Here is a 13068-nt window from a genome sequence, read left to right as displayed (position 1 = left end):
TGTCTGTTTTCTTCTTGTCCCCCAGTCAAGGCAGCTTCTTTGTATGACTTTCTCAGGCCCTGTGACTAAGTCTTCCATCCTTATCCTCCGAGGAAATGCACCTGGGTACACAATGGTTATAGTGTCCACACTTTATAGTTCCTCCTTTTCTCTCATTGTCCCAAATGGTTGGCAGGAAATACATCTTTATTACTTCTTTTCCTGTTATTTTGAAGGGAAACGGGAGTTTTGTGAGGCCAGCATGCAGACAGCTGGGTTGCGCGAGGCTCAGCACATCACTGAAGAAGGGTCATGGCTTTAGGTCTCTGCTCCCTGAAAACTGCTGCTGTTTCCATTCCACCTTCGTAGCCTCACATAAGAGCTGCTGTCAGAGCTAAGGGGCTTAGCAGAGGGGAATGGCAGAGTGGGCTGCAGCAGAAACAAAGGGTCTAGCCTGGGCAAGCCCTTCCTGTTGACTTGGAGAACTAGGAAATCTAGGAATATGCACATGGTTAGCATGCATGTGGCCCTGGGTTCAATCTCCAGAACTGTAAAATGAAACAAAAATCTGTGATACAATATCACAAACAAAGTGCTGATACTGCTAGACAGCACAGAACAGCACCACCACCAGAGCCCTCACAACCACACCCATTTCCATCCTGCGCCCATTGCCTCTGCACCTCTTGTAACCGTTTAATTCGGTTGTTGGTGTGTCTGTGGTTACATGCAAATGAGTATGCAAATGGACCTATGTGATACTCCAGAGTAGGTCATTAGGTTTATTGTTTGCCTCTCTGCACCTGATTGCCTTGAAACAAAGTCCTTGGCTGAACCAGAAACTCACTCTTTTGGCTAGGCTGGCTGGCCCCCAAAGCCATACCTGTATATTTACATGGGTGCTGGGCACCTAAACTCTTACTGGGCCATCTTCCCAATTCCATGAATCTGTTTTCATTAATTTTATTCCAAGAATGTCATATATTAAAAAACAAAACAGGATGCTATTAAATGGAACAGTACACTAAGCAACCTTCAGGTGCTTTTTTCACGTAGGACACTTGTTTCAGACTTTACCTATCAAAAGCATTTGGGTTCCCAGCCTGAAAGGCTTTTCCTTCTCCAGGATCCTGCCCTGTCCCATGAGGTTATTAACTGTTAGTTATGATTTATATGAGATCCTGGTGATGTGTGATGTTGTATTGTCCAACTCAATTAACATCTCTATTCTCAATTTACTAGTAAATCCATTTACTCCTGAGTTTCATAAACATCATCATGAATACTCTTCATTAAGAAAATCTGGGGCTGATGAGATGGTTCAGTGCATTAAGGTGCTTGCTAGCAAATCATGATGACTTGAGTTCAATCCCCAGGACCCACATGTAAAAGGAGAGCGCTGACTCTCCAGAAGGTGTCCTCTGACCTCCACACATAAGCTATGGTGTAAGCTCCCTCCAAAGACAACAAAATAAATGTAAGGATTTTGTTTTATTTTGCTTTGCTTTTAAATAAAGGAAGGAAAATCTAGCTCATGGTTTCCAATCCCCTGGGCATACTTTCACCTAATATTCTAAAATTTAGACTTAGATTTACTCTCTGTCCTTGTTAGGATGGGCGGAGTAATACAGGCTGAGTGTGCAGGAGTGGTGAGGAGGATGGGAGAAGGTTGGCATATACAGGCTGTGTCAGGGGTGGTGAGGCAGGCCAGGGTTATCCACATATAAAAGACACTGTTGAAGCATCAGAAGCACCCCTGGGTCTTTGTGTTTCAAACAGTAGCTAGTAGTGTTCTGTGCATAATTTTGTTTTATAATTTTCTATGCACCGTGGGATATCTAATGCCATTTTGGGTCTGAACTGTTGTATATTCATACTATCTTTAATTACATGATTTTTTTTTACAGCTTAATTAAATTTTCATCTTGTTTAAATTTTTCTTTTTGTTTGTTTTGTTTTGTTTCTCAAGACAGGGTTTCTCTGTGTAATAACCCTGGCTGTCCTGGAACTTACTCTGTAGACCAGACTGGCCTCAAACTCCCAGAGATCTGCCTGCCTCTGCCTCCCAAGTGCTGGAACTAAAGGCGTGCACAACCACTGCTTGGCTTAAATGTGTTCTGAAACATACTTTATAGTGAGTGATGGGTACCAGGGGCATTATTCATTAGGGTTAATCATGTCACTGTAGTGACTGGAATGGCATTTACCAACTATAAATATTATAATTTACAGAAGTTACAGTAACAAAAGTGAAACTTTTGCTCATTGCTTGAGTTATTTTAAGTAAATAAGTATTATTATGTCTGAGTGTATGTGTGCATACACATATACATGATATGGGGGGTACATATGTGGAGGACAGCTCTTGGTTGGTCCTCTCTGTCCACTTTTGTGTAGTTCTGGGCATCAGCCAGGCTGCACAGCAAACACCCTTAGCAGCTGAGCCATCTTGCTGGAGCATACTGCTGTATCCCGGGGCTGTGGCAAAGCATTTTGAGGTGCATGTTAGAAAGCCTGGTACCTGCCCCTCGGATCCCTCAGGATGACTCAGCGGCAGAGGTGCTTGCCACTGAGCCTGAGGACCTGAACTTCGTCCATAGTCACGTAATATAATGGGGAAAAACCCATGCCCTCAGGTTTTCCTTTGACTTGTACTCCAACGTGCATGAACACACATGGAAGAAATAAGCAAATATGCACAAATTTTTTTTCTTTTTTTTATGATTTTATTTTTTTATTTTTTATTTATTTATTTTTCTATTATTATTATTATTATTATTATTATTATTATTATTAATTCAAGTTAAAGAACAGGCTTGTTTCACATGTAATTCCCCTCTCCCTCTCCCTCCCCTCACCCCCATTCCTTCTCCCCAACCTCCAACCTACCCCCGCACCCCATCCACCCACCACTCCCCAGGCAGGGTAGGGCCCCCAACTGGGGCTCCACCAAGTCCACCAAATCTTCCTGAATACACACAAATTTTTAAAAAGAATTATGAGCTAGGGACTGGTGAAATGGCTCAGCAAAGGCACTTTCCCCCAAGCCTGATAACCTATGTTTGATATCCCAGAACCACACGGTGGAAGGAGAGAACCAATTCCCACAAGTAATTCTCTGACCTGCACACACCCATCATACTGTACACAACTCCCACATACAAACAGAAAAACACATGTGATAACATTAAAAACAATAATTATGGTCTAGCAGACATCCTCTCCAAGTGAGGATACTTGTGTGTGTAAGTTTACCAAAATTCAATAAAGGAACCAAGACCGAACCTTTAGTGCTTATGAGCTTGAGTGACCCCGCTAAGGTTTCCAGGCCTTTGTTTTAGAAATTAAGCTACATGAACAAATATTGAATTAGTATTTGCATTAGGAATTTAAATCAAAAGCTTTTCTCTTGAGGTACTGGACTGAGCTGAAGTGCTATGCTCGTGTTGGGGGCATACTTCAGCACCTTATAAAAAAATAAAGATGTTTTAGCTCAGGAAGCCTAAGGAATCTTAAACAGGCATGGAAAGCAGTCACCTAACTAGAGGCTGGCTAGACACACTTGTAAGGTTAGACTCTGTATGAAGACTGTTGGGGGCCGGCGACTGGTAGGCTGTGTGATCTGACTTTACCAGAGACAAAGAGTTGACATGGAAGAGGAGATAACTCGGTGGGGTTGACTACATAGTCGTGGGATGTATGTATTCAGAGGCAGGTGTACACACACCTACACTGCCTGATTCATAAATGTGCATTCATATTTATCATGTCCAACAAACATGAAAAATTAGCCCCTCCTGATTTGTATGTGAAAACAGTATTAAAGACCCAGCAACATGATAACTGTCTATGTCACAGCCTTCATTGCCATGCTGAGTCAATCCTAAAAACAAACAACACCTAGTCAGTCATTTGTGGTGATGAGTCTTAAGAGGAACCAGCAAGAGATCTTGCTGTTGTGGTGCTGAGGCAAAAGCCAGGTGTGAGCGGAGACCCCCAGGTGTTAGCCAGATGTGAGCTACAGTCTCAGATCAGAAATTCCCAAGTAGTAGGGGCTTGGAATGGCACTAGACAAGAGACAAATTTGGGAGATGTCACTCATATTGACAATGATTGATTTTACTTAATATACCATGTATGGATGACTAATATGTAATATGTAAAAATCAAAGGTTTAATTCGAAAACGTATATTCACATTGTAAATAATTTTTGAAGATTAATACATTGATGTTTCATTGCTATAACTTACTTGTTTATTTACATGGGGTCATACGTTTAATGTATGTTTATATGTAGGATGCAACATAATGTACAACATGTGTTTATTAATAAAATTTAGGGAAAATTTTAGATATTGACTTTGCACTTGAGAAATAAGAATATGGGACTGGAGAGAAGGCTCAGTGGTTAAGAGTACTGGCTGCTATTGCAGATGATATGGGTTTGATTTCTAGTACCCACAGGACAGCTCACAACTGTCTGTAACTCCAGTTCTAGGGGATATGATGCCCCCTTTCTGTCTTTGCAGGCACAACACATACATCATATGGAGCACAAACATATATGTAGACAAAACATCCATACACACAAAATAAAAATTAAAACAAAAAAGGTGGCAACACGCCTTTAATCCCAGTACTTGGGAGGCAGAGGCAGGTGGATCTCTAAGAGTTCAAGGCCAGCCTGAGCTATATAGAGCTAGTTCCAGGACAGCCAGGGCTACACAGAGAAACCAGGTCTTGAAAATAAATAAATAAGTAAATAAATAAATAAATAAGACATGAGTGTAAAAAGATATTTTTTTAAAAAAAGAAATACAGATCTCAAGAACAGAAATCAGGATTAGTTTAGATTAGAATGTCAGCTGTGAGTTTCGAAAGTGATCATTGCTTCTTTCTTTGTTGTCCCAGCAACACTGAGTCTCCATTCTTTGGTTTACAAGATCTAAGTATTTGCTATGCTAGGGGGGGGTTCTTTGTTTTCTTTTTAGAAAGGTTATAAGAGAAATTAGGATGAAAACAATGAGGAACTAGCAGGCTAGGCCTATGAGTCCACAGGTGATGAAGGACTGTTTGATGGTTGGCCTCCATCCACCTCAATGTGTCAGTCAGTTGCTAGATTTCAGGATACACTGACTGAGTGGTCAGAATATCAGACTCCATGTTTGGGAACACGAGGTAGCTGAGATGATAGGATAGAAAGGCAAATGGTCTAGACTGTTAGAAATTGAGTGCAAGAATGCCTAGGCAATGAAGACAAAGTCTAATGTGTGGCAGCATGTAAAGGGGATTTTACAAGGGTGTAACTGTCTGGCTCACCTCCATTCAGATAAGAATAATACCATAGGAAGAATGAGGATCAAAAACAGGAAACCTAAAAATTCTGTAATTGAACTGTAAGAGAGAAATGGGATTTTGTTGGAATCTGAATGCATTCCTGATGGGTTGTTTGAACCTGTTTCATGAAGACATAAAAGGCGAATAATTACTAGGGCTGCTGGTGAATGGAAGAATAAAATGGAAGGCAAATAATTGAATTAAAGTAATTTTATCAACTGAGAACCTGGGAATAGATATTGCTATCAATGATACGGTTATAATTAATTTTATGTTATTACTTGTGAAGCTTGTAGAAGAGAATAATGGATTTTTAGATCAAACAGAAGTATAATAGCAACTAGAAAATTTTTATGGAGAACACTAGATGTGCTTGATCTCTTAGGTCAAATCCACAGACTTGACTTCTTGGAACAAATGTTTAACTGCGGAAATCAAAATGTAATCATTACACGTAAAATGGCTGGTATCAGTTAAGAGAGTTAATATTAGACAAAGTGTTCTCTTCCAGTCTGTACATGAGCTGATGTCAGTTGCACTAATTAAAATAAGTGCAACTCATTAATAAGCAGAAATATAGGAAAATAATGCACCAATGAAGTGTCATTATGACTCAGCCAAAACAATGGTTTGGTGTGTTGAGAAATATTAGCTGATGTGGTGAGCAGACCATACAGAGAGTTGATCCTTTGTTGATGTGTTAGCTGAAGACCGTTGCTGTGGCAGGCTTTGCACTGGCAGAAAACTCCTTCAACTGCAGATGCTGTCATATGCATGAACAACTTGACACACTCACACTCAACCCTTGAAGAGGCCAGATGGCCCCCAGGCCAGCAGAATGAGTCAGAGCCCTTCCAGCATTAGCTTTACTATATTGCAAAACAGCCAGCACACTCACAAAACAACCAGGAGGTCAACCACACTCTTCTTGGTCCCCAATCAAGGGAGTTGTCTTATACCATGCCCCCTGAGATGACAGCCATGTGACCAAGTTCTCAGCCCCATTCTCCAAGCCAGCTTTTTTCCAGTAAGGAAAGACACCCAGCACATAACAGTTGTTATATGCTCATATTTAGTTCCTCTTTGTGTTGTTTCTCTTCCTCTGTTGGCAGGAAATGCATCTTTTGCATTCTTTCTGTACTTTAATGGGAAAGTGGGAAACTGTGCTAACACTGAAAATAAATAAAATCTAAGCCTGAATGCAGGCCTCATGTGCTCAGCCTATAAGCTCTGCCACAGGGCTAGGGATCACATGTCTCCAAGGGGCAGAATCACCAGACATGTTGTCATAGTAACAGTATTGGAGGCAGGTGGCAGGCTATCCATAAATGTTGAGCACAGGGAAACCCAGCAGGAGCTGTGAGAATAACACCTGCTGGCAGACTGTGATCCTTCTTGGAAAATACTGTCTATATTCACTGTTTTGTATCAAAAAGACTAATAGTAAACATACAGAAAATTATTATTGAAAATCCACAAGAAATCAATTTATTTCAAATGAAACACTGCAAGTCATTTGTTCTCTAAGTTCAGAAATCTAAGCTCTACAATTGCCAGTTGCAATTTGTCCATCTCAATCCGATAAGACACCTAAGATTGTTGCTAATTATCCAGGAAGGCTGTCTACTTATCCAGGTCTCTTGCAGCCCATCTGACCACCCACTGCCTTGATCTATAGACTACTCATGTTCTCCTCACTTATGATAACTTCTACATTCCAAAGATAGATCTCTACAAGAATTCCCTAGTGGGGAGAGGGGGCTGCTGTTCCTGATAGTGCACGCCTTTAATCTCAGGGAGACAGGAGCAGGCAGACCTCTTTGAGGTCAAGGCCAGACTGCTTTACATAGCAAGTTCCAGCCCAGCAAGGACTACATAGTGAGTCTTGTATCAGAAAAAATAATCCTATCAAAAATATGATTTTGGACCAGCAAGATGGCTTAGCAGGTAAAGGTACTTGCTGCCAAACCTAACAACTTGAGTTCAATTCGTGACCCTATCCTTTGACCTAAACACACACACACACACACACACACACACACACACACACACACACTGTATGTAATTTTAATGTGGATTTACTCATTCAGTGAAAGCAGATATGAACAAATATATTGCTTTCACCTCACCCTTCCAACTGTCTCCTAGTTCACCATAGAAGCTGTGATAGTTTCTACCTTACCCAGTCTTCAACATTGACTATGTGTAGCTATTTTCCTCTTTAATGGTGTGTGAGTGTGTATGTGTGTGTGTGTGTGTTTATGCCTCGGTATGGGTGTGTTCACCTATATACAAATAACGTTGAGGCCAGAGATCAATATTGAGCATCCTTCTCCATTGCTCTCCATTTTATACTTTGAGGCAGGGTCTCTCACTGAGCCTGGAGCTCATCATTTCAACTAGACTGACTAATCAGAGAGCTCCAGGGCATTTCCTGCCTGTGCCTTCTCAGAGCTGAATTTACAGACATTCACCTCCATGTCTGGTCCTCATATGAAGACTGGGGATGCTAACTTAGGTTCTCACACTTATGAGGTTGAGATATCTCTCCAGCTATGCTCATTTATATGTGAACTTTTTTTTTCTCACTCCTCAGCCTGCTTGGATCAAGCTTCTACTACCTCTAACCCATTAATATGCTCTTTCCCAGACCAACAGGGAGCCCAAATCACACTGAATAAGAGTGACAGGTTTCAGCCCTGTGGTGGTGGTGGTGGTGGCACATGCCTTTAATTCCAGCACTTGGGAGACAGAGGTGGGTGGATTTCTAGTTTGAGGCCAGCCTGGTCTATGGAGTGAGCTCTAGGACAGCTAGGACTACAACAGAGAAACCTTGTCCTGAAAATCAAACAAAAAGAGTGACAAGTTTCAATTGTCAGTTTCCGAGTGCTTTTGCTGATATTTACATATAAAATCAATGCTGGGTTTATTTGTTTCTAAACATCTGTCCACCTTCCCTTGAATACTTCTGTCCTCTCTTTCACCTGCCTTGTCATTTCCTTCATTCCTTTGTGAGTTTTATTTCTCCCAATCCTGAGTTTAGAGGGATCTACCCTTAGCAAACCAGGAATTTTATCTTCATGTTTTAGCTTCCAAATGCTACCACATCCGGACCTCATCCTGAGTCCTGGTACCTTATGTCTTCAAAGTTCCCAAACTAGGGTTGCAAATGTAGCTCAGTAGTAAAGTGTGAGTCTGGCATGCACAAGGGCCAGTTGAGTGATTTGGTTCTCAGCCCTGGGGTGTTTGGGGGCAGGAATAAGTCAATAGAAGTTCCTCAAAGTAGAGTCTTTCCAAATTGAAGATGCTTTCACATTGCTAGGTGCCTGCGTTGCACTTCCTGTCTGACACAGCCCCCAGATGACGGCCCTCAACAGAAGTGACATCATACTGGGTTTCCCAGAGGAAGCTGACCCTGACCTTACAGGACTTCCTTGATTTAGTCACAAAGCATGACCTCGAGGGATTAGAAGACTCTGAACTCAGAGAGGAAATCTGATTGCTCTCACTCCAGGCTTTGTCCCCTCCAAAGTCCTCATCCCCCAGATAGAAAACAGGGAGATTATGCTTCTCCATTGAATATATGGTGTCAGACTTGGTGCTGGGGTCTATGTGGCAATGAGAGTGAAGGACCACAGGGGGCTGAAGAGTGAGTTCAGTCAGAGTCCCCCAAACTTTCTCATGTGCTCTGGGAATATAAATGAAGCCAACTCTAGACTATGGAGTTTTAATCTCTAAGCACGGACTTCCTTCCTCTATTTCTAGTAACCACTATTTCAGTCATCCTGAATCTACTTTCCATAAGAACTGAGTCACAAAAAATAGAACCCTGAGAAAAGCTAGTTTGAACACTTTGCCCTCTGAGTGAGAAGAACCTGGGGACAGGGGGGTTGCTTCTCAGCTGCTTCTTCCATACAAAGGAAAAACAAACTGAAACCTGGAATCATAAAGTTGTCTTAAGTTAGTCATCTCCAGGAAGTGGCCATATGTAGAATATTCTAGCACTTCAGGAAGGAGTTTTAAACATAAGAGCACCCACCGACTGAGCCTTTACACATCATATATGCTTTCCCAGGAACTATGACTTACACGCTTGGGTATTTGTAATTTTTCTTTTTCCTGATGAGAAGGTCTATAATTTTTATCAAATTCTCAACATCCCTCAAAGACAAGAATTACTCAAAGGGTAACCTGATAATTATCTGTTGCTGTGTAACAAGTCATTGACAAAGGCAGATCAATACCTCTAGTGTTGTTGCCTCATGGTCCGAATCAGGGACTAATTTAACTGAGTGACCCTCACTTGAGGTCCCTTATGCACCCGGGAAGTCAGCTGAGGTTTCTGTCACTTGAAGATTTGTTTTCAGGCTGGCTCACCCACATGACTTTTGGCAGGAGGTCTCCTGGCTGAACTGCTTGGGTGTCCTCACTACAGGACGAGTGCTGTCTGCCCTTCTTCCTGCTGCATCTCACCAGTGTGTATGTAACTAAGAGAGAACGCAGGAACACCTTCCATACTGTGTCAGAAGTCCTGAAAGCAAATGCTGCCAATTCTTCCACAGGCTGTGCTGTGAAAAAGAAGCCACTCTCAGGAGGGGGAAATTTAGCTCCATTTTTGAAGAGGAAAGTATCAAATTACTTGTGGACATATTTCCAAATTACTAACTGGTAAAACAACAACAAAGATCATACTTTATATAACAAGGAAATCCACACACGCAAACATGTAAATATTCATGTCATTTATTAGACAAACATTTATAAGCTAGTGAGGGACAGAACATTTATAAGACCCACTCTGTGGGCTCAGTGAAGTCCTACCTTGTGTCCTTTTAAATGAACCAACCATCACATGGCATAAACGATCCACTGAAGGGAATTCAACATATTAGAGGCAACATGTTGTTATCTTTGTGGTTGACATCAGTGCATTAGTCTGTTTCCCTATTGCTCCAACAAAATACCTGGGGTGGGCTGACTTATAAAAAAAGAGATTTATTAGCTCACCCATCAGAAGACTCACAGTTACAGTGTTGGCATCTGCTGGCTCTGATGTGGCATCTCCCTCAGGTGGCAGAAGTGTATGCAGGAGGGCAGGACCACATCACCAAACAGGAAACCAGGGAGCACAGGGCCTGTTATATCTTCTGAGGGCACCCTCCCAGTGATGTGACATCGCCTCCTAAACTCCCCTTCTTAAAGCCCCATACCACCTCACAAAATTGCTATGCAAGGGACTAGAGAGATGACTCGGTGCTTAAGAACATATGTAACTATTACAGAAGATCTGGATTCAGTTCCCAGCACCCACATGGTGTCTCACAACCAACTATAACTCCAGTGCCAGGGGATCTGACGCCCTCTTCTGTCCTCTGCGGGCACCAGGCACACATGTGCACTTACATAATGCATACAAAACACTCATTCATATAAAAATCTAAATATTTAAAATTGCTACACAAAAAACTAAGCCTATAACACATGAAACCTTAAACAACGCATTCAAACATATCTGTCATAGCACTAGAAACCCTATGGACATGACACCCAGATGCCAGCTGGATTTATGGTCAAAAGTAACATACCATTTTTGTAAGTTTATGTTATAACCCTTACTTTATTTCTTTCTTCTTCCACTTTCCTTCCTCCCTCCCTCCCTATCTTCCTTCCTTTCTTCCTTTCTTTTTCTTTCTTTCTCCCCCTTTCTCTCTTTTGGTTTTTAGAGACAAGGTTTTAGTGTGTGGTCCTGGCTATCCTAGAACTCACTCAGTAGACCAGGCTGGCCTTGAACTCATAGAGATCTTCTTGCCTCTGCCTCCCTAGTGCTGGGATTAAAGGTGTATGCCACACCACTGGCACTTCATTTCTCTTTTTAAAAAAACATTTTTTGAAACCAAGTCTCCCTGTGTTTTCCAGGCTGGCCTTGAACCCACCATTCTCTGGTCTTGGTCTCCCTAGTTCTGGGATCATTGGTGTGAGCCACTGTACTCTGCTTTCAAATAGGCTCCACTGTCCTGCTCAAATGTGTATTCCCAGGTATTATGCCCACCCACATACTGTCTGTAATTTCATCTACCAGAGTCCTTTCTATTATTACCACGTTAATCACAAGTCCATCAATTGCACTAGAAATTCCATTTCTGATACGGAGCATATCAACCAGCAGAGTGCCTACTCCAGAAAACACAGATGACTCGGGCCCTTGCATCGGCCACTGTGGATGGCTGTTGTGATTTTGTGCTAACTGATATCATTGAGGGTATAAGATGGTAAAGCTGGGCATGGTGGCACATCCTTGTAATCCCAGACTCAAGAGGCTGAGGAAAGAGAATTGCAATTTTGAGCTATCCCTGGCTGCACAATAAATTCAGTCATCCTGGACTAAGACTTTGTTTTCAAACAAACAACAAAACTGTAACAACACAGCAGTAAAATAGCATATGTCATGGCTTAGAAAGCTCACTCGTGTGTTGAAGCATGGTATTCAGTGTAGCAGTGTTCATGGGTGGGACCTTTGGAGATGGTAGAAACCTTAGGAGGTGGGGCCTATTTGGATAAAGTAGGTCATTGGAGATTGACTATGAAGGATATATTTGCCCTGGTCCTTTTTCCTTCAGTGCTTCTCTGCCACATGAGATAAAGTAACTCTTTTCTGCCATATTCTCCTCCCCCTCCCCCATGATATTCTGGCTCACCCCAGGAATAATCACAGGGCCAAGATACATGGAACGAGACCACGAAGCAAATAAAGCTTTCTTCTTTTTAAGGCATTCATATCCAGTACTTTGTCATAGTGACAGAAAGGTGGCTAACAAGGAAAGCTGGCATTGAGAAGCAGGGTTGTTGTGACTTGCACCTGACATGTGTTCAGAAGCTGTGAGAATGAATATGCAGAAGACTTAAGAAAGTTTGGAGAAGCAAAAAAGAAAAACATAACATCCATAAGCAAAGCTTAGTGAGCAATTCTAGGGCAATTTCAGAAGGCCAGACACTGGCAGGAACACAGGCCACAAAGGCCAGACCTGTGAAGTTTCAGAGAGAAATGAGAACTATGGGACATGAACTAGAGGCCATTCGTGTTATATTCTGGAAACGATCTTGTCCTAATTAAGGTTTCTTTTGCTTTGATAAAACACCATAACCAAAAGCAATTAGGTGAAAAAGGGTTTCTTTGGCTCATGTGTCCATTGAGGTTGGTGGGAACAGAACATGGCCAGAGGCCATGGCTGAACACTGCCAACTGGTTTGCTCCCCCTGGCTTGCATAGTCTGCTTTCTTATACACCTCAGGACCACCTTCCTAAGAGTGGCACTGCCCACAGTGGGGTAAGCCCTCCTGCATCAATCTTTAATCAAGAAGATACCCCACAGATTTGCCTATAATCAATCCATGGAGGCATTTCTTAAATTAAGATTCCTTCTTCCCAGCTATGTTTAGCTTTGTTATAGTTGACAAAAATCAGCCAGCACAGAACTTGTTTGCATTCTGTTCCTTCCCTGAGACTATGTGCAAGGTCATGTTTAAAAGTGATGTCTACTTAATTTGATGGAGAACATTTCAACAGAATAACATTTGGGCTGTGACATGAGTTTCGCTGGATGCTTTTACTCAATTTACAATGGAAACAAAAACAAAAGCAAAATGGAAAGATCTGAAAATTTTGCTCAGAAAAGCAATGCATGTAAAATTGAGACCAAAGTGGGTGCAGTGACGAAAGAGATTAATGTCATCAGAAAGACCACTCAGTTGTT

General features: G+C 41.8%; 1 long non-coding RNA gene across 1 annotated transcript in view; it reads right to left on the bottom strand.

The window, feature by feature from the left end:
• Positions 1–6: 6 nt before the first annotated feature.
• The window catches only part of LOC118239727, a 30816-nt gene continuing 17754 nt past the window's right edge, over positions 7–13068 (bottom strand). Inside the window, exon 3 of the long non-coding RNA XR_004772579.1 lies at positions 7–201. This is a non-coding gene — a long non-coding RNA (uncharacterized LOC118239727). The remainder of the gene's footprint in view (positions 202–13068) is intronic.

This window comes from Cricetulus griseus, assembly GCF_003668045.3.
Source record: "Cricetulus griseus strain 17A/GY chromosome 1 unlocalized genomic scaffold, alternate assembly CriGri-PICRH-1.0 chr1_1, whole genome shotgun sequence".
Taxonomy (NCBI): Eukaryota; Metazoa; Chordata; class Mammalia; order Rodentia; family Cricetidae; genus Cricetulus; species Cricetulus griseus.
This window is presented reverse-complemented; position numbering and strand designations above follow the sequence as displayed.